The 22,251-nt window shown below is 38.8% G+C and overlaps 1 protein-coding gene across 2 annotated transcripts in view; it reads left to right on the forward strand.

The window, feature by feature from the left end:
* RAPGEF6 (Rap guanine nucleotide exchange factor 6) overlaps positions 1 to 22,251 on the forward strand; it is a 184,820-nt gene that overhangs the window by 6,412 nt on the left and 156,157 nt on the right. The window lies entirely within an intron of this gene.

A 22,251-nucleotide genomic window follows, 5' to 3' on the forward strand; every position in this document is an offset into this window, starting at 1 on the left:
CCCAGCTATTTTTTTGGTTGTAGCAGTCGTCGTTTGGTGGGCCTAGGCTGGATTTGAACCTGCCAGCTCGGGTGTACATGTGGCTGGCGCCTTAGCCACTTGAGCCACAGGCACCGAGCCCATGATCAGTAATATTTTAAAATGAATCCTTTTTTTTTTTTACGAGTAGATCTTAACAGTAGGCTTAAAATATATGCACTAAGCCATGCTGTAAACAGATACGTTGTCATCCAGGCTTTGCTATTTCATTTATGGAGCACAGGCAGAGTAGATTAGCATCTTTTTCTTTTTTTAGAGACAGAGTCTCACAGACTGACATATTACAGTCTCAGTAGAGCGCTGTGGTGTCAAAGCTCACAGCAACCTCCAACTCCTGGGCTTAGGCGATTCTCCTGCCTCAGCCTCATGAGTAGCTAGGACTACAGGCAACTGCCACAATGCCCGGCTATTTTTTTGTTGCAGTTTGGCTGGGGCTGGTTTCAAACCTGCCACCCTCCGTATATGGGGCTGGCGCCCTACTCACTGAGCCACAGGCACTGCTCTATTAGTGTCATTCTTAAGGGCTTTAGAATTTTCAGAATGGTAAATGAACATTGGCTTCAACTTAAAATCACCAGCTCAATTAGTCTTTAACATGAGAGTCAGTCTGTCCTTTGAAGTTTCAAAGCCACGCATTGGCTTCTCTCTGTGAAAACATTGGATGGCATCCTCTTTCAACGTAAGGCTGTTTTGTCTATATTACAATCTAGTGTTTAATGCAGTCACCTTCATCCATGATCTTAGTTAGATCTACTGGATAGCTTAGTGTTTTACTTTGCCCTTTTATGTTACAGAGATGTCTTCTTTCCTTAAACCTCATGAACCAACCTTTACTAGCTTTCAACTTTTCTTTTGCAGGTTTCTCCCTTCTTTCGGCCTTCGTAAAATTGAAGAGATAGGGCCTTGCTCTAGATTAGACTTTGGCTTAGGGGATGTTGTGGCTGGTTTGATCTATCCAGAACTCAAACTTTCTCTGTCAACAGGAAGACGGTTTAGCTTTCATATCATTTGTATGTTCACTGGAGTATCACTTTTAATTTCCTTTAAGTACTTTTCCTGTGTATTCACAACTTGGCTGCTTGGCTAAGAGGCCTAGCTTTTGGCCTTTCTCAGCTTTCAGCTAGCCTTCCTCACTAAGCTTTCTAGTTTGTATTTAAAGTGAAAGAAGTGTGATTCTTTCTTTCACTTGAAAACATAGAGACCATTATAGAGTTATTATTTGATCTAATTTCCATATTGTGGTATCTCAGATAACAGGGAGCCCCAAGGAGAGGGAGAAATGCAGGAATAGTCAGAATACACACATTTGTCAATAATAGGGACATGGGCTGAGTGCAGTGGCTCAGGCCTGTAATACCAGCACTCTAGGAAGCTGAGATGGGAGGACTGCTTGAGCTCAGGAGTTTGAGACCAGTCTGAGCAAGAGGGAGACCCCATCTCTATTAAAAATAACAAACTAGCGGGGTGTGGTGGCACACATCTATAGTCCCACTTGGGAGACTGAAGCAAGAGGATCACCCAAGCCCTAGAGTTTGAGGTTCCTGTGAGCTATGATTCTACTATATTCTAGTCTGGGCAACAGAGTGAGACTCTGTCTCAAAAAATAATAACAGCAGGGACATGATTCTTGTTTTGCCAAACATTTGTAACGGTAATATCAAAGATCACAGATCGTAGGCTACCCTAGGAAATACAATGAAAAAGTATGAAATATTATGGGTATTACCAAAATGCGATGCACAGATGGTCTTGGAATAACAGTGCTGATAGACTTGCTTGATGCTGGATTGCCGCAAATATTCAATTTGTAAAAAACACAGAGTTTGAAGTTCAACAAAGACAAGATATGCTTGTATTTATTTAGTGTTATTATCCAAAAATTACTTAAAGAAGCCATAGTCAAAGTCATAGTCAAAATTGAAGTGTTGAATTTGGCTACTTCTCCACTTAGTTCATATTCAATATTGTTCTTTCTCTGTACACTTTCTTTTTTATTTCAGAGTGAGCTCCTTATATTTCTCTTATGATTTATTTCCCTCTCAGTGCTTACTAGAATGTTTTATACATACTAAATGATTGGTAAATGTGTTTTAAAAAAACTCATCATTTGGGAGTATATTTTGTGATGTCCTCATGTGTTAAAAAAATAATACTTTCTATTCAGGGAATAGCCGACTTTGTGTATCTTGGGCCATCTTGCTCATCCGATTGGCTTCAGTTAATTGTTATACGCTAATACCTCTTAGGACTATTTATTCCAGCTTACCCCTTTTCATATCTACATATCTAACCATGAAATGAAATGGTCTTCCAGGTTTGAGACTATCCTGAGCAAGAGCAAGATCCTATCTCTACTAAAAACAGAAAAATTAGCCTGCATGGTGGCACGCACCTCTGGTCCTAGCTACTTAGGAGGCTGAGTCAGGAAGATCACTTGAGCCCAGGAATTTGAAGTTACAGTGAGCTGTGATGACGCCACTACACTTTAGGTGGGTCAACAGAAGGAGACTGTCTCAAAAAACAAAAACAAATAAAAAAAATTTGTCCTCCAGGTTCTTTAATCAGTTATTCTAAATTGAAGCCATCATTAGTCCCCTTCTTGGTGGGTGGCCCAATTGATCTCTCCAGAAGTTTGTGTGTTTTTATTCTTTTATTTTATTTTTCTAGAGATAGGGTCTTGCTTTGTTCACCAGGCTGGATTCCCAACTCCTGAGCTCAAATGATCCTCCTGCCTCAAGCCACCCAGGTAACTGGGACTACACATGTGCCACCGCACCCAGCTGTGTGTTTTTCCTCTTGGTTTCTCCTGGTATCTCCCTCTTTATACCCAACTGGCCACTAAACCTGTGGATTTTACCTACTGAGTCTTTGCCTCTTCCTTACCACTTCTACTACTTTAGTTCAGGCTTTTTCATTATTTCTACCCCTGGAATTTTTTCTTGAGTCATTTTATTTGTAATACTGTTGCTATAGAATTATCTTTTTATTAATTTTGTTGTTGTTGTTGCAGTTTTTGGCCAGGGCTGGGTTTGAACCCGCCACTACCGGTATATGGGGCGGGTGAGCCACAGGTGCTGCCCAGAATTATCTTTTTAATTACTCACATCTGATTATAATTTCACTTCTGTTCAGAATTTATTTCTCACTGCCTAGATATACATAATTTTGATGAATTAAAAGAGAAGCTATTAATATTTATCAGATTAAACCAGCTGTGGGTCTCAAAGTCTACAGCATATGGGTCATAGGTAAAGTCACAAGATTGGTGGGAATGCCCAGGGGAAAATTGGGAGTGAGAATAGAAGGGGATTAAGGAACAGACCCTTTTGGTGCTCTAACATTAAAAGGTTGGGGATGCAGGGCACGCCTGTGATCCTAGCATTTTGGAAGGCAGAGGTGGGTGGATTGCTTGAGTTCAGGAGTTCAAGACCAGCTCCTTAAGGATAGTGACTGTACCCTTATCTCCCAGTGCCCAATAGTGAGATCCCCATCACTAAAAAAAATAGTTGGGCAATGTATAGGAGCCAGGCTCCTATAGTCCCAGCTACTCAGGGGGTTACTATAAGAGAATAACTTAAGCCCAGGAGTTTGAGGTTATTGTGAGCTGTGACACCACAGCACTCTACCAAGAGTGACAAAGTGATATTTGGTCTCAAAAAAAAAAAAAAATTAAGTAAATAAATAAATGGTTGGGGGAATAGAAAAAATAAATAAATAAATACAAGGTTTCTACTGTGTAGATAGAGAGCAGAAGAGTGCTGTTACAAGAGGGCATTTCAGAAAGAAATCACTAATGGCAGATATTGTAGAGTTTAAGAAAAGTGAAGAATGATATATTCTTTGGATTACTTTGGTCTGAATGAAGAGGAAAGATACAAGGTCCTCCATGATCTTCCGTCCATAGCGCTAGTCTTATCATTCCCCATGTACATGTATTTAACTACTTATAAATGCCCTAACATTGCCCCTCAACTTAGGCTATATGTATTATTCAACCTAGTGAGTTTTTGTTTCTGTTTTTTAATACCAGGCCCACCCTTCTTAAGTTACACTACACTAGAGTGAAGTTTAGGCATTGATATTTAGGGAAAATTCTTCAAGTAATTCTGATACATGTTAGAGGTGAGAAACATCAGGCCTCATTCTCTCCTGTCTTTCTCCTTTACATAGTATGGGAACAATATGGCGTTGTGTTACTGGCTCTGGAATTTTGCATCTGGACAAGCCTACTTAAAATCTGGGCTCCAGTACTGAGAATTTGAGTGTTTTAGTCAAGTTACCTAACTTCTTTAAAACTGATTCTCTTTGAGGGATTCTTGTGAGGACTGATGAGATAATATATGTGAAATATTTAGCAAAGTGCCTTTGTACTTTACATGGTAGCTGTATGTACTAGCTTACTATTTCCTCTGTCTGGGAAACCATTCTCTGGTTTGGCAGGTTCTGACTCCTGGCTGCAATCTCATCTCTAGTGCTTATTTGAAGAATTGTGCACCCTTTCTTCCTCACTTTTCCACTCATGTATGTTCCCAGGATATTTTGTGCCTTCTTCCACTGTTGTAATTACTGTGTTATGATTACTTGCATGTTTGCCTCTCAGGTTAGGGTTAGTGTTACAACTCTAACCCTGTTGTAATTACTGTGTTATGATTACTTGCATGTTTGCCTCTCTGGTTAGGGTTAGGATTAGGTTACAACTCTCTGGTTGTAAAAGCTCCTTAAGGATAGTGACTGTACCCTTATCTCCCAGTGCCCATAATTGTAATACTTGGTACAAAGTAGGTATTCAAATATTTGGCAGAATCATTGACTTTATAAAGAAAAGCAGTGTGAAAAATCCTGTACCTTTACTATTCTAGTAGTGATTTCTATTGGTCTAATATTTAAAGTACAAGAATAAAAAGACTGAAGATATTTGGCAAAATTTGCTGTTCATATTCTCTTATTAAGATATGAAGAGTTGGATGGAGCCTGTGGCTCAATGAGTAGAGTGGTGCCCCATATATCAAGGGTGGCAGGTTCAAACCCGGCCCTGGCCAAACTGCAACAAAAAAATAGCTGGACGTTGTGGCAGGCGCCTGTGGTCCCAGTGCTCGGGAGGCTGAGGCAAGAGAATCCTAAGCCTAGGAGTTGGAGGTTGCTGTAAGCTGTGTGATGCCCCCCTCTGTGGAGGGGGATAAAGTGAGACTCCATCTCTACCAAAAAAAATTTATATTTATATATATATATATATATATATGAGAAGAGGTGGATGTGGTGGCTCAGCCCTGTATTTCCAGTGACTCAGGAGGCTGAGGCAGGAGGATTGCTTGAGTCCCTGCCTAAGCAACATAGCAAGACCTTATTTTTAAAAGAAATTAAAAAATAAAATCATCTATGCTTGGTGGCACTTGCCTATACCATGAGAGGCTTGAGTAAGCCAAGGAGTTTGAGGCTGCAGTGAAATCACTAATGGCAGATACTGTGCTTCAGCCTGGGTGACAGAGCAAGATCTGTTCCCTCAAAAAAATTAAGTAAAAAAAAAATAATAATAAATAATCATTAAAGTGCAGTTATCATAAACAATGTTTTGCCTGGAAGTTCTTGAGAGACAGTTCATGTATAGGAAACTTAATTGTATCTTAGAACAGGGACTTCTTTTCTGTTTTGCTACAAAACATGTTTGAAGGAAACAGAAATATAGATAAATGTCATTTTTATTTTTTTATATTTTTTGCTAGATTATTTGAAATTCTAGTATCAATATAATTGAATACTTTAAAAGTTTATTTAAAGAGCTAGCATATTTCTGTTACTACAAGTTAAAGATAAAGATAAGTCTGAGAAAATGTAAAATTTAGTTTTCTTGAATAATGTTCTTTAACTGAACACTTGTATAGTTTTTTTCCTAAATTGGTGACAGACCACCACTGTAGAGTCATTTCTTAGTAAGTCACTGTGCATGTCCCTGAGGGTAACAACAAAGATTCAGTTGTGTTTTTCTATTGCAAATACACATTCAGAGGGTTCTTGGAAAGAAGAGTTTATTTATGCTTATGGGGCCCTTTGACCTTCATTTGTAAACGCAGCTGGATAGAAAGGGAAAATTAGATCTGGATGGGGTCTTTATTAGAGCACATCTTTTCAAGGCACATTGTTATACATGTGTTGAAGATTTCCAACTTGAGAAAAAGTTGTGGCCATCTAGGAGTTAGACATTGTAAGTAAGATTTTCTTTTTCTTTTTTCTTTTTTTTTTTTTTTTAAACAGAGCCTCACTCTGTTGCCATTGATAAAGTGCTATGACATCATAGCTCACAGCAACCTCAGACTCTTGGGCTCAAGCAGTCATCTTGCCTCAGCCTCCTGAGTAACTGGGACTATCAGTGCCTGTAAGATTTTCTTTCTGAGAGACCAAGGAACTTCCTCTCAGATGCTTTATCGGGGAGGAGCAACCAGGCATGATGTGCTTTACTACATGATAAAGTCAAAGGGAAAGAGTGATTATGAACTGTATAACATTGTATTTATTTTTTGACTTGATACCAGCCCAGATAAACTAAGCTCTGGCTGTAAATAAAAACAGAATGAGCCACTTTCTATTAAAAACTTTATAGAGTAATATGCATTATTTATTTTATGCTTATTTTGCATATCCTACCTACAGTAAGACACATTCTCTACTACTTTGCCATAAACTGAAACTTTGGCATCTGGAGGGCTTCAGAACTTTGGCACATGGCAGAGACTGTTGGGTAGGACACTTAGTACATAATAGAATTAGCACCACTGAGCAGATATTTGTGAACACATATAGGACTCCCCAAACTATTTTAGCTGGTAGGATAAAGAGCTGGTGAAATGAGGTGAGTACTCATAAAGGAATTGAACTCCAGAGATGTAAAATGGGTGGCTCACAATCACATGACTTGCCGGTGTTTTCCCCCATCCAGTAAATACTCCACTTGTTTTCTCTTTATCAGACCAGTAAACTTGCTTTTAAACTTTGAACTTTTGTTTCTGGCCGGGCAGGGTGGCTCACACCTATAATTCTAGCACTCTGGGATGCTGAGGCAGGTGGATTGCTTGAGCTCAGGAGTCTGAACAAGAGTGAGACCCCATCTCTGGTAAAAACAGAAAAACTAGCTGGCCCTGGTGTCAGGAGCCTGTAGTCTCAGCTACTTGGGAGGCTGAGTAAGAGGGTCACTTGAGCCAGGAGTTTGAGGTTGTTGTGAGCTGTGACACCATGGCACTTTAGCCTGGGCAATAGAGTAAGACTCTGTCTCAAGAAACAAACAAACATACAAAAACTCAAAAAACATTGTTTCTGTACTGACATTTACATAGGTGACAAATGTTTTTCTGAATAAATTCCCTTTGTTTAGTGTAGTCTTGCTCAAGCTGTATGAAATACTTTTAGGTGCCTATGTCAATTTAATGAAAGGTTATAATTCTCATTTTATGTGAAATGAAAATGTGCTTGTTAGGTGATTTTTAACAACATATACTTTTATTTTTAGAGGATAGTGATCTATTCCAGTTTGTCATCTTAAAAGCATTCAACTCATAGGAGAAGACTATTTTATTAGACTTCCATAGTAGGCTTTTGAAACGGATTTTATGAGTGTCAGAAGTGCTTGGTCTGGAGTTTGGATTATTTATGGGTCTGTTAAAAGAATGTCTATGGCACAGCTGAATACATACTTTTTTGAGGAAGAGTACCTAATGAACATTTGTGTAGTAAATATTTTTTAAGTACTATTTTAAGATCCAGAGATCAAAGATTAAAGAAAGTTCTTTCATCTGGGAAGGAGATAACCAAGTACTAGACAATTAACCCTTTGACTGCAGAGAGGTCAGAAAGGAACTGTGCCTACAGTGTTGTTTGCACCAAAGGAGCATCTTGTTTGCCTCTAGGCTTGTTCATAGTCAAAAGGTTAAAATATAGCCTGGCTAAGTACTGTGATAATTATAAATATCAGGTGCTTACGATATTTGTAGGAAGCCTGTTTGGGTAGAATAACAGAGATAGGCAGGTGCTTTTCAAGTGGTTTTTAGAAACGGGAACTGCGACTTGAGTTTAGAATACAGTCAGTCCCATGTATCCATGAGTTCTGCATTCAAAGATTTAGCCAACTGAGGATCAAAACCAGGCCTACAATGATTGCATCTGTACTGAACATATACAGACTTATTCTTGTCGTTATTCCCTAAGCAGTACCATATAACGACTATGTACATAGCATTTAAATTGTATATTAGGTATTGTAAATAATCTAGAGATGATTTAAAGTATACAAGAGGATTTGCACAGGTTATATACAAATACTACACCATTTTATATAAGAGACTTAAACATCTTTGGATTTTGGTTATCTGTCAAGGGTCCTGAACAGTGGATACCAAGGGACAGCTATATATATAAATTTAGGTGAAAAAGGAAATGTATCTCCTGAAGGGAAGCAACATGTGCCAAGGCCACTAATGAGCATGGTGTGTACATGCAAATTACTTGGGCAGCTGGAACTTTGGGGTAAGACTATTAATTGATGAGACTGGAGGAATGATCAGGGTCCAAATCGTCAAGGACCGTGTTCTCCTTATTAAGAAATTTGGATTTGACTTTCAGAAAGATCACTCTAGCAGTAGTGTATAGAACAGATTATAGACTGCCAGACTAGAAACCAGAGACTGTCATTAGTTATCTACTGAGAATAATCCCTAAATTGTCTCATTTGGGATAATAAGCATAGATATTTAGAGAGTAGAATTGACAGATTTCTGACCAGGGCCCTTGAAGGTGAATATTAACACCTATATGAGGGAAGCAATGATGAATTTCAGCAAGGTGAAAGTATTCAGTATCCAGTAGAACATATACTATGTAAGTTTACTGGCACACTCTGGGCTAGAAATACAAATACGTGAGTTATTAGCATATATATTGTAGTTGAAGCTATGAATGCAGAAGGTATTCCTCACAGAGTCTACAGTGAAGAAAGGGTAGATGTCACACTTCTGGGAATATTATAAACACATAAGGGATTAAGAAAAGAAGGAGAAGCCTGTGATAGAGACTTAGGAGCAGATGGAGCAGAAAAGTAGCAAAAGCAATAAAATAGCTAAAATTTATATGCTATGTGATGCCATCACTGTTTTGTTATTGTTGTTGTTGTTTACAAAATGTGAATTTTTTAAGAGAGTATTAAGAGGGTACCAATGAGTGAGACAGAGTGAGACAGAGTGAGACAGAGTCTCACTATGTTGCCCTTGGTAGAGTGCTGTGGTGTCGCAGCTCACAGCAACCTCAAACTATTAAGCGATTCTCTTGCCTCAGCCTCCCAAGTAGCTGGGACTACAGGCGCCTGCCACAATGCCTGGCTTTTTTTTCTCTTTTTTTTTGTAGAGACAGAGTCTCTTTTTGTTACCTAAATACCTTGACTACTTAAGTCAGGGCTTTTGGTGTGCCTGTCACCAAAATAATGGTCATTGTACCCAGTAGGTAAATTTTTATTCCACACACGCCTCCCTTTTTCTGGGTTTTTTTTTTTATGTCCTTTATATTGTTTTCTGCCATATGTAGTAATTGGTTAGCTACCACTTACTAGTGAAAATATATAAGGCTGGGTACTGTGGCTTATGCCTGTAATCCTAGTACTCTGGGTGGCTGAAGCAGGTAGATCACCTGAGCTCAGGAGTTTGAAACCAGCCTGTGTAAGAATGGCACCCCAACTCTAAAAAAAAAAAAAAAAAACAAATACCTGGGCATTGCACTGGGTACCTGTAGTCCCAGCTACTTGGGAGGGTGAGGCAAGAGGATCTGTTGAGCCCAAGAGTTTGAGTTTGCTGTGATCTATGGTGCCATAGCACTCTTCCAAGGGGGACAAAAAGAGACTATGTCTTAGAAAGAAAAAGAAAACATATCATGTTTGATTTTCCATTCCTGGAATACTTCCCTTAGGACAGTGGTCTCCAATTCCAGGCAAGTTATTCCATTCCTTTTTATGGCTGAGTACTATTCCATGGTATATACTCACCATATCTTACCAATTCATGAATTGCTGGGCACTTAGCTGGATTTCACATCTTTGCAGTTGTGAATTGTGCCATGATAAACATACAAGCAGATGTATTGTTGATAAAGTGACATTATTTCCTTTGGGTAGATACCCAATAGTGAGATTGCTGGATCAAATGGTACATCTTTATTTCTTTCTTTGAGGAATTCTCATACTGTTTTCCACAGATGTTCCACTAATTTGCAGTTTCAGCAATGGTGTATAGTGTTTCTTTCACTCTGTATCCATACTAGCATCTATAATTTCTTGATTTTTTTTTATTGATGGTCACTCTGATAAGGGTAAGGTGATATCTCATTATAGTTTTCTTTGTATTTTCCTGATGATTAGTGAGGTTGGACATTTTTTCATGTTTCTTTGCCATTTATCTACTTTCAAAAAATGTTCATGTTTTATGCCCATTTATGATAGGGTATTTTTCTGATTTGTTTGAGTTCTTTATAGATTCTGAATATTAGACCTTTGTATTCAGATATTTGGTCTTGTGTAGGTTGTCTGTTCACTCTGTGGATTATTTCCTTTGCTGTATGAAAGCTTTTAAGTCCCATTTAATTTATTTTGTTGTTGCTATATTTGCCTTTGGGGGCCTTAGTCATAAATTCTGGTTTGTTTGTTTGTTTGTTTGTTTTTGAGACAGAGTCTCACTATGTTGCCCTTGGTAGAGTGCTGTGGTGTCGCAGCTCACAGCAACCTCAAACTCTTAAGCGATTCTCTTGCCTCAGCCTCCCAAGTAGCTGGGACTACAGGCGCCTGCCACAATGCCTGGCTTTTTTTTTTCTTTTTTTTTTGTAGAGACAGAGTCTCACTCTATCACCTTCAGTAGAGTGCCGTGGCATCACACAGCTCACAGCAACCTCCAACTCCTGGGCGTAGGCAATTCTCTTGCCTCAGCCTCCGGATAACTGGGACTACAGGCACCTGCCACAACGCCCGGCTATTTTTTTGTTGGAGTTAGGCCGGGGCTGGGTTTGAACTCACAACCCTCAGTATATGGGGCTAGTGCCCTTCACACTGAACCACAGGCACCGCCCAACACCTGGCCATTTTTTTATTGCAGTTGTCATTTGTTGTTTAGCAGGCCCAGGCCAGCCTCGAACCCACCAGCCTTGGATTGAATTTATGACTGGGAGATATACAGGGTCATGTGGGCTGTTATAAGGACTTTGGCTTTTTCCATGCTGGAGGTGGGAGCTATGGAATGTTCTGAGCAGAGGAGGGACTGATCCGACTTTGGTTTTCATGGATACCTCTGACTGCAGGTGGAGACTGAGTTATGGGCACCGAGCCAGTCATAAATTCTTATGTCTTAATTTATGAGTTTTTTCCTATGTTTCTTTCAGAATTTTTGTGGTTTCATGCCTTACATTTAAGTCTTTTATCTATCCTTATTCCATTCTTCTTCATGTGGCTATCAAATTTTCCTACCACCATTTATTGAATAGAGCATCCTGTACCAGTGTATATTGTTCTCTGCTTTTGTCAATGATCTGTTGCTTATAGGTAGATTTTTTTTCCCCTGGGTTCTCTATTCTGTTCCATTGGTGTATATCTCTACATTTATACTGGTACAATGTTGTTTTCATTACTATAGCCTTGTAGTGTAATTTGAAGTCAGATCATGTGATGCCTCCAGATGTTCTTTCTGGTTAAGATTGCTTTGGCTATTTGGGCTCTTTCTGGTTCCAAATGAAGCTTAGGATTTTTATTTTCTAGGTATGTGAAATATGACATCATATTTTGATGGGGATTGCATCTAATTTGTAAATCACTTTGGGCAGAATGAACTTTTTAGCAATGTTCATTCTGCCAATCCATGAGCAAGGTATGTTTTTCCATTTGTCTCTGTCATCTGTGATTTCTTTCATCAGTGTTTTATAGTCCTCATATAGCTCTTTCTCCTCCTTGGTTAATTCCTAGGTATTTTGTTGCTACTGTTGTTCTTGTGAATGGTATTGGTTCCTTTATATGACTCTTACCTTGACTGTTATTAGTATATAGAAATGCTACTTGTGCCTATACACTGATTTTGTAACCTGAGAACTTATTGAATTTATTTTTTATAAAGTCTAGGAGACTTTTGGTGGATTTTTTAGGGGTTTCTAGGTACAAGATCACATCAAGAAACGGATCATTTCACCTCCCCTTTCTCAATTCAGATGTCCATTATTTCCTTCTCTTGTCTCATTGCTCTGGCTAGGACTGCCAATACTATCTTGAATAGAAATGGTGGATGGTGGGCACCGTTGTCTTGTTTCACTTCTAGGGTATGTGTTTAACTTTTCCCCATTCAGTATGATGTTGGCTGTGGGTTCTCATATATGGGTTTTATAATTTTGAGGTTTGTTCCTTCTAGGGCTCATTTGTTTGGTTTTTTTTTTTTTTTTTTTTAACATGAAGAGGGTTTTTTTTTTTTGATGTGCTGTTGAATTCAGTTTGCTAGTATTTTGCTGAGGTTTTTCTCATTTTTGTTTATAAGGGATATTTATCTGTAGTTTGTTGTTTCCCTTTCTGGCCTTGGTATCAGGATGATAACTGGCCTCATAGACTTAGTTAGGGAGGATTCCCTTCTTCTCAACATTATGGAATAGTTCTGTATGATAGGTACCAATTCTTCCTTATAAATCTGGTGAAAGTCAAATGTGAGTTTGTCTGGTCGTGGACTTTTTTTTTGTTGGGAGATTTTGATTACTGCTTACATCTTGCTGCTCTTTATTCTTCAGTTCAGGATTTCTGTTTCTTTCTGATTCTGGATTAGGAGGGTGTATGTTTCCAGGAACTTGTCCTTTTCTTCTGTGTTTTCTAGTTCGTTTGTGTAAAGGTTTTCCTAATACTTGTGGATAATACAATAGAACCTCCATAGTTGACCACCTGCCTAATTTTCATAGACTGGACATGCACCACATGTACCAAGGCCTAGTTCCTTATGTTGACCTCCTCCATATGTCAATGAGCTTATTACATCCCTTGGGTGGTCAGTGTACCTAGGTTCTACTGCATTTTGTATTTCTGCAGTATCTATCAGTTGTAAAGTTGCCTTTTTCATTTGTAATTGAGCTTATTTGAGTCCTTCCTCTTTTATTTTTGGGTTTATTTAGCTAGTGGTCTATCAATTAAGTTGTTGCTTTTGTCTTGTAGCTTATAGAATTTTCTCCCTTGTTTTGACTTTGGCCACATTGATGACTATGTGTCTTGGAGATGTCCTATTTGGTATGATTCTTCCTGGTGTTCAGTGACTGTTTTGTATCTGCATATCTGAATCTCTGACCATATCAAGGAAGTTCTTCGTAATAATTCCCTTGAATACTCAACAGAAACAGGAATCTTCATACTCAAACAAAGTCATAGATATCAAATAACCTTACATTGAATGATAGCTGGGTCAAAGACAAGATTAAGAAGGCAATCACCAAATTTTTGGAACAAAATGATAATGAAGACACAAATTATTAAAACCTGTGGGATACTGCAAAGGCAGTAAGAGGGAAATTTATAGTATTGGAAGCCTTCATCAAAAAAACAGAAAGAGAGGAAGTGAACAACTTAATGTGTCATCTCAAACAACTGGAAAAGGAAGAACATTCCAACCCCAAACCTAGCAAAAGAAAAGAAATAATGAAAATTAGGGCAGAATTAAATGAAATTGTAAACAAAAGAGTTATTCAGAAGATCAACAGAACAAAAAGTTGGTTTTTTGGAAAGATTAATAAAATTGATAACCCTTTGGCTAACTAACCAGAAACAGAATAGTAAAATCTCTAATATCGTCAGTCAGAAATGATAAAGGAGAAATAACAACACACATCTCAGAAATTCAAAAAATCCTCAATGATTACTACAAAAAAACAATTCTCAGAAATATGAAAATCTGAAGGAAATGGACCAATACCTGGAAGCACTCCACCTTCCTAGACTCAACCAGAAAGAACTCGAAATCTTGAATAGCCCTTTATCAATCTCTGAAATAACATCAACTATATGAAGTCTCCCAAAAAAGTAAAGTCCTGGACTGTATGGCTTCACATCAGAAATCTACCAAACCTTTAAAGAGGAACTTAGTACCTATATTTAATAACCTTTTTCAAACATAGAAAAAGAAGGAATACTTCCTAACACATTCTATGAAGCAAACATCACCCTGATCCCCAAGCCAGGAAAGGACCCAACAAAGAAAGAAAACTGTAAACCAATATCATTAATGAATATCGACGTAAAAATATTCTATAAGATCCTAGCAATCAGAATTCAACAACACATCAAAAAAATTATACATCATGATTGTTGGTTTTATTCCAGCGCTACAAGGTTGGTTCAGCAGCCATAAATCTATAAATGTAATACATCACATAAATAAAATAAAAAACAAAGACCATATGATTCTCTCAGCTGATGCAGAAAAAGCTTTTGATAACATCCAGCATCCCTTCATGATCAGAACACCTAAGAAAATAGGCATAGAAGGGACATACAAGAGGCCATCTACAGCAAACCCATGGCCAATATCATATTGAATGGTGTAAAATTGAAAGCATTTCTATTCACATCAGGAACTAGGCAAGGATGCACACTGTCTCCCCTGCTTTTTAACATAGTAATGGAAGTCTTAGCCATCACATCAGGCAAGAGAAGGTGATCAAGGGCATCTAAGTAGGGTCAGAGGAGATCAGACTCTCACTCTTTGCTGGTGATATGATCCTATGCCTGGAAAATCCCAGGGACTCAACTTCAAATCTCTTAGAAGAGATCAAGGAATACAGCAGTGTCTCAGGATACAAAATCAGTACTTACTAATCAATAGCTTTTATGTATGCCAACAATAGTCAAGTCAAAAATATAATTAAGGACTCCGTTCCTTTTACAGTAGTGCCGAAGAAGATGAAATACCTGGGAATTTACCTAACAAAGGTCATGAAAGATCTCTATAAAGAGAATTATGAAACCCTGAGAAAAGAAATAGCAAAAGATATTAACAAATGGAAAAACATACCATGCTCGTGGCTAGGAAGAGTCAACATAGTTAAAATGTCCATACTACCCAAAGCAATCTACAGGTTTAATGCAATCTCTCTTAAAGCACCATTGTCATATTTTAAACGTCTGGAAAAAAATAGTACTTCGTTTTATATGGAATCAGAAAAAACCTCGAGTAGCCAATACATTACTCAGATTTATAAACAAAGCAGGAGAAATCATGCTACCATACTTCAGGTTATACTATAAATCTATAATGATCAAAACAGCATGGTACTGGCACAAAAACGGGTAGATTTATGGACCAGAATAGAGAACCAAGAGATGAACCCAGCCACTTGGCATCATTTGATCTTTGATAAGCCTATCAAAAGCAATCATTAAGGGAAAAATTCCCTATTTAACAAATGGTGCTGGGTAAACTCGCTGGTGCTCTGTAGAAGAATGAAACTGGACCCCCACCTTTTACCATTAACAAAAATTGATTCTCACTGGATAAAAGATTTAAACTTAAGACATGAAACTACAGAAATACTAGAAGAGAGTGCAGGGAAAATACTTGAAGAAATTGGCCTGGGAGAATTATTTTATGAGGAGGACCTCCACCCATCACTCCCACCCCCGGCAGTTGAAGCAACACCAAAAATATATTACTAGGATCTGATCAAACTAAAAAGCTTCTGCACAGCCAGGAACACAGTAAGTAAAGCAAGCAGATAGCCCTCAGAATGGGAGAAGATATTTGTGGGTTATGTTTCTGACAAAGGTCTGATAACTAGAGTATACAGAGAACTCTAATCAATAAGAAAAGAACAAATAACCCCATTTCTTTGTGGGCAAGAGACTTGAACAGAAGTTTCTCTGAAAAAGACAGGGCGCATGGCCTACAAACACATGAAAAAATGCTCATCATCTTTAATATCAGAGAAATGCAAATCAAAACCACTTTGAGTTATCATCTAACTCCAGTAAAATTAGCTTACATCACAAAATCCCAAAACTACAGAAGTTTGCGTGGATGTGGAGAGAGGGGAACAATCCTGCTCTGCTGTTGAGAATTCAGGCTAATACCTTGTTTTTGGAAAGAAGTTTAGAGAATACTCAATGAACTAAAAGTAGACCTACCATTTGATCCTGTTATTTCTCTACTAGGTATATCCAGATGACCCAAAATCGTTTTACAACAAAGACATTTGCACCAGAATGTTTATTGTAGTCCAGTTCATAATTGCCAAGTCATGGAAGCAGCCCAAATGCCCTTTTATTGCAGCCCAGTTCATAATTGCCAAGTCATCGACCCATGAATGGATCAACAAATTCTGTGGTGTATGTATACCATGGTTTACTATGCAGCCATAAAAAAGATGGAGACTTTACAGTTTTTATGTTTACCTGGATGGAGCTAAAACATACTCTCCTTAGTAAAGTATCTCAAGAATGGAAGAAAAAATATCCCCTGTATTCAATACTATTATGAAACCAATATATAATTACCTACACTTTCATACAAATGATAAAACACAACTAGAGTCCAGAAGTGAAGGCAGGAGGAGGAGGGAGGGGGATTTAGGAGGGGGGAAAGTATTTGGTGGGACCTCACCTACTGTGTACAATGCAGGGGTACCTGTCAAAAATATTAAGAGTGTAAATGTCTTAGCACAACAAAGAGAGGTGAAGGTTATGTTAACCAGTTTGATGTAAGCATGCTAAAGTATATATCAAATCAGCATATTGTACCCCATAAATGCATTAATGTACACAGTTATGGTTTAATAAAAAATTAAAAATTAATTCCTTTGAATAGTCTGGGTGTGGTGGCTCACACCTGTAGTCCTAGCACTCTGGGAGGCCGAGGCAGGTGGATTGCCTGAGCTCAGGAGTTCGAGACTAGCCAGAGTTAAAAAAAAAAAAAAAAAAAAGGCAGGCATTGTGGCAGGTGCCTGTAGTCCCAGCTACTTGGGAGGCTGAAGTAAGAATCGCTTGAGTCCAAGAGTTTGAGGTTACTATGAACTATGATGTCACAGCACTCCATCAAGGGCAGCAAAGTGAGACTCTGTCTCAAAAATAATAATAATGATAACGATAATAATAATTCCCTTTAATAGGTTTTCCAGTGCTCTTTGCTCTTTCTTCTGGGTACCTATAATTTAATATATTGGTTCATTTCACATAGTCTCATGTTTTCTGGGCTATTATTCATTCTTCTTTATTCTGTAGAGACATATGATGTTACCTTGGCCTGTGCCTGGATGGGTCGCAAGACATTGTTGGTTGCCTAGGTGCATGATGAGACTTGGGCCAGTGCTAGATATTTGGGAGGAGTGGTGGGTTGATCCATAGGCCATTGTTGGAAACGTGAGCAGGGGACTGGGTGAGTTCCTCTTTCACTGATATGGGTGATATGGAGAATTGCTCTGCCTGGGTCTTCCCACAGTGATTGGAGTGCTTGCTTGGTGAGGCTATCTAGACTGTCGCTACAGATGTTAGGCTGCAGGCATTTGCTCTATCCAGGTATAGCTGTAATGCAGTACGTGCAATGGGATGGCTGTGGCTAGCAGGTCTATGGTAGAGATCTGGACTATAGGTGTGGCCCACTGGCCATCGGTCAGGGCCATAGAGTCTTGTTCTGCTCATCAAAGCTTAGGACTTCGGGGATGTAGCCTGCATTCCGCAGTGGGTAGCATGTGGGTCTGTAGGGGGTGGGGACCTCAGTGCTGCAGCTCAGGGGTTCAGGGTGCTTGCTCCATGGTGAGGGTACATGGCTGAATGGCTGGAGCATTCTTTCCACACAGGTCCAACGCTGCTGCCATGGAACCCAGTGAATTCTCTGGTTGGGGGGGCATGTTTGGCTTCCAGTAACGGGTGGGTGTGCAAGTACATCTGGTCCCCCTCTTCCCTTCCTGGCCTGCAAGGGGCAATGTTGGTATAGCTGCAGTGATATCCATCTCTGTGTGTACTTGGAGATCTAGACCTGAGAGCTCATGATGGTATCAGCTGTAGCAACTCAAAAACTAAAACCTCTGGGACCCTGCTGAGCCTGATCTCTAATGCATCTTTACTATACAGTCTACAAGCAGTTTCCGGTGCAGGCCCTCGTGATGGTGGGAGCCCTCCTTGAGTTGCAGTATCTGGAAGAGGAGTGTGGGACCCTAGGGCACTCTCCTTTATTACTTTCCTACTGTAGGATTCTTCCCACATACCTGGAAAGTGGAATTCGTTGTCCTAGTCTCTTTTACTCTGTGTGCTCCCTGTCAGTTCTCTGATGATTTCTTTAAGATGGTCCACCTGTACGTCAGTATCTGCTTGGAGTTTTCAGCCTGCTCTCAGAGAGTGACATGTGTGGGCAGGTTCTAGTCTGCTCTCTTGGCCCTTCATCACTTTTAAAAAAGCTAGAAGGATGATATTGAACATTTATAACACAAAGAAATGATAAATGTTTCAAGGGATGGATATGCTATTAATGATTACCCTGGTCCAATCACTATATGTATATTATATGTATTGAAACATCACCATGTACCCCATGAATATGTATAATTATTGTCTATTCAAAAAAAAAGAAATATGGTGTTTTTGTCCATATTGTTCCCATTTCCATAGGGAAATGAAATCACAGAGGTAATAACTTATCTGAAGTCATACCACTAGGAAACAGTGTAGTCCGGATTCTAACCTAGGCAGCCTGATTTCTTAGTCAGGTTGTAACCACTGCTAAATGGTTAAATGGTTAAATGGATTCTCATTACAAGAATCCAAAGAGAGCCATATTACAGTGATTGTTGAATGTATCAGCAGTCAAATGCTGTAGAGCAGCAATCCACAACCTTTTTGGCACTAGGGACCAGATTCATGGTAGACAGTTTTTCCATGAACAGAGGCAGGGATGGGGATGGTTTCGGGATAATTCAAGTGCATTACATTTCCACCTCAGATCATCAGGCATTAGATTCTCATAAGGAGCAAGCAATTTAGATCCTCTGTATGTGCAGTTTACATTAAGGTTTCCACGCCTATGAGATTCAAAGGCTACTGCTTAATATGACAGGCAGCGTTCAGGCAGTGACGTGAGTGATGGGAAACAGCTGTAAATACAGATGTAGCTTTGCTTACTTACCCATTCTCTCCTGCTCAGGGATTGAGAACTCAGTTACAGAGAATGTGAAGAGAGATAAGGGTTGAAAAGTGAACGTGAAATTTAGAATTAGCCTTTCTTGGGTGACTTCACAATGGATAGTGGAATCAGAAAAGTGAATTTATAGGCTATACAGTAGAACCTCTGTAAGTTGATCATCCAAGGGTCTGTGGTTAACAAACGGAGGTGGTCAACATAAGAAAAGAACTTCCATTGTGTGCGTGTGGTACATGTCTGGTCTATGAAAATTAGTTCAGCTTAAGCAGGTGATCAGTGTAGTGAGGTTGTCAACCGTGGAAGTTCTACTGTATTTTGAACTTAAAAATAATTGGATGTGAGATCTTTTGAAACTTTTACAATTTAACAATTTACAATATTTGATGTTAGAATTTTGTTAGCAAGTTCATGTTTGGTATGAAAAACGTAGAAATGTATATACACTTAAATCTATAGCAAGACCAGGACTGGCTTCTAACATTGTGATGGGAAGGGGTGGGCTTTTCCAGAAAACATTGCAAGGGGCAATTTGTCTTAGGCAAAGATCACATATGTTTTATCTCATTTGGTTTTCTACTCTCAGTTGTCAGTACTCTGTTGGGTTCTGATACTCTGTCTCTTGAAAAATGTTTTATGTATTTTTATTTTTAGTTGTTTTAGGTGGAGTATAAATTTAATCCCTCTTACTTTATCTTGACATAAAACTAAAGTCTCTTCAATTTGTCTTTTACTTTAGAGGCAATGTCCTGACATGCCCTAACCATGGTACCTTTAAAAACTTCAGTGAAGTGGCAGATCTTTTGTTTCCCTCCTTATGGAGCACAATTGTGTTATCAAGGACTTCTGGGTACCAGCCACCTCTTGCTCATTATTTTGTTTACTCTGTCCTATCAGTTTGATATTATCTGTGTAATAAGTGAGGAAGTCTAGATGTCTTCAGACTATTATGACAGAGAGTGGGAGAGTTAACATAGCCCTCTGGCAAATCTGTAAATTAGTGTTGCCCCACATGAGTGCAAACTGTTTTCCTGCTCTTCTCTTATAATTGAATGGAAAAGAATACATTCACCAAATCAGTACTTGAGGCTTAATTAATCAGCTTCAGCAAGAATATTATGTTTGAGACGGCAGCTGCAGTTTTATAAAAGCCTATGGTAGTTCAGTCTTTTTTCAGGATCTATCTGCCTTCTGCAGAGTCCACACAAACTGAAATGAATATGAGAGAGACCATTACCCCTGTATACTTTAGGTCTTTACTGGTGGCACAAGTCTTCTCTATTTTTTACTGCTCTGGAAACGGTATTATCTTTTATATATCATCTTGTTTGGGGTGGTGGGACAGTTTCACAGAGTTCCACTTGGTTTGTTCCACTGTGACAGCTCTTACCAGACAGATCATGGAACTATTATCAGGGTTATTCTAATCACCAGGTATGTAAATTCTAATTATAAACTCAGGGGTTGGGGAATGATTATTATCAGGTGAGTCTGCAGGCTTAATGGACCCACTGTGAGTTAGGCTTTTACCTAGATTCTATTTATTACCTCCGTTCAGCAGGTTTTGGCTAGGTGCTTAGTTCTTTTGCCCCGTAGAGCCTTGACTGGGATCATTCTCTAGTTCTATTCATGAAGGTAGCTGCGCTGGTCTAAGAAGGCCTTACCTAAATATGTTATCTTAGTGCTGTTCATGTGGTCCTTCTGCCTGAGGCTTGCTTGGGCTTCTTTACAACATTAATGATCCCAGAGTACTTGAATTTCAGAAGTTATACAGCCTTACTTCTTCCACATTCTGTTGTTCAGGACAAATTATAGAGTTAGCTCAGATTCATAGGGAGGGCACAGCACATTCCAGTTTTTGATGAGGTTGTGGCAAGTTTCCCCTAAAATAGAGCCTGTGGGATAAAAAATATCTTTGTAGATCTCTTTGGAAATACAAGTTACTGTATCACTACTTCATCTGAATTCTTCAAAATTTGGTAGCACTTTCTCAGTTGTTGTGCATCTTTTAATCTGTTCATCTTTTTTGTGTACTTAAAAATCTTTTTTCATTGTCATTTTAGCAAGGATTTAACAGAAATATGTGATATTGTTCAGTCTGTTGTGGTTAATTGGCAGTTGTAATCTTTGGAATTACAGATTATTGGTAACTTTTCTTAGAAGCCCCAAATTGTCTTACAGGCCTATGGGAATGCAACTGTCTTTAGTTTCTTTTCTTTTTCTTTTCTACAGTCATCTAGTAATTTTCTTGGCTAGTTGCTGGGAAGGCAGTATTTGGGAGTGGTCTACCCTGAAATAAAGGAATAATTTTTTATAAGAGAATTGGAGGTATGTTTTTTATAGAAAATTAAAGCTTACCTACCTTATTATTATCACCATGCCCCAACAGTCTTAAAAAACATCAGGGATGCAGACTCTTTTCACATTCTTCTATTATGTCACTGCTATTAGTTGAGGTTATGTTATGTCATCCTGAGGGGGTTTTGTTTGTTTGTTTGTTTTTGAGACAGACTCTGTGTTGCCCTGGATTGAGTGCAAAGGCGTCGTAGCTCACAGCAACCTCAAACTCCTGGGTTGGAGCAATCCTCTTGCCTCAGCCTCTTGAGTAGCTGAGACGATAGGTGCCCACCACTATGCTCGGCTAGTTTTTTTTTTCTCTCTATTTTTAGTAGAGACGGGTCTCACTCTTGCTCACACTGGTTCTCAAACTCCTGAGCTCAGGCAATCCACCCACCTTGGCCTCCTAAAGTGCTACAGGTGTGAGCCACTCACTGAACTGGGTTTTTTTGTTTTTTTTTTTTTTTTTATTGAATGGTAACTATGTACATTAACGCACTTCTGGGGTACAGTGTGGGGTTTTCACATGCAATCTGAAATACTTCCATCACTGCACTGGTTTTTATACCTAGTTATCTGAGTGAGGACTGGAGAAGGGTTGCCTACCTCTTTCACAGAGTGAGCAATAGAATTGTACCATTGGATGTCTTTTTTTGTTTAGTGGTAGATTATATCATTTTAAGCCCAAGAGATTCTTTGGAAAGTCATATTTTAAGAAGAAAAT

The sequence above is a fragment of the Otolemur garnettii genome, unplaced genomic scaffold (genome assembly GCF_000181295.1).
Source record: "Otolemur garnettii isolate 467f Iridium unplaced genomic scaffold, OtoGar3 scaffold00003, whole genome shotgun sequence".
NCBI lineage: Eukaryota > Metazoa > Chordata > Mammalia > Primates > Galagidae > Otolemur > Otolemur garnettii.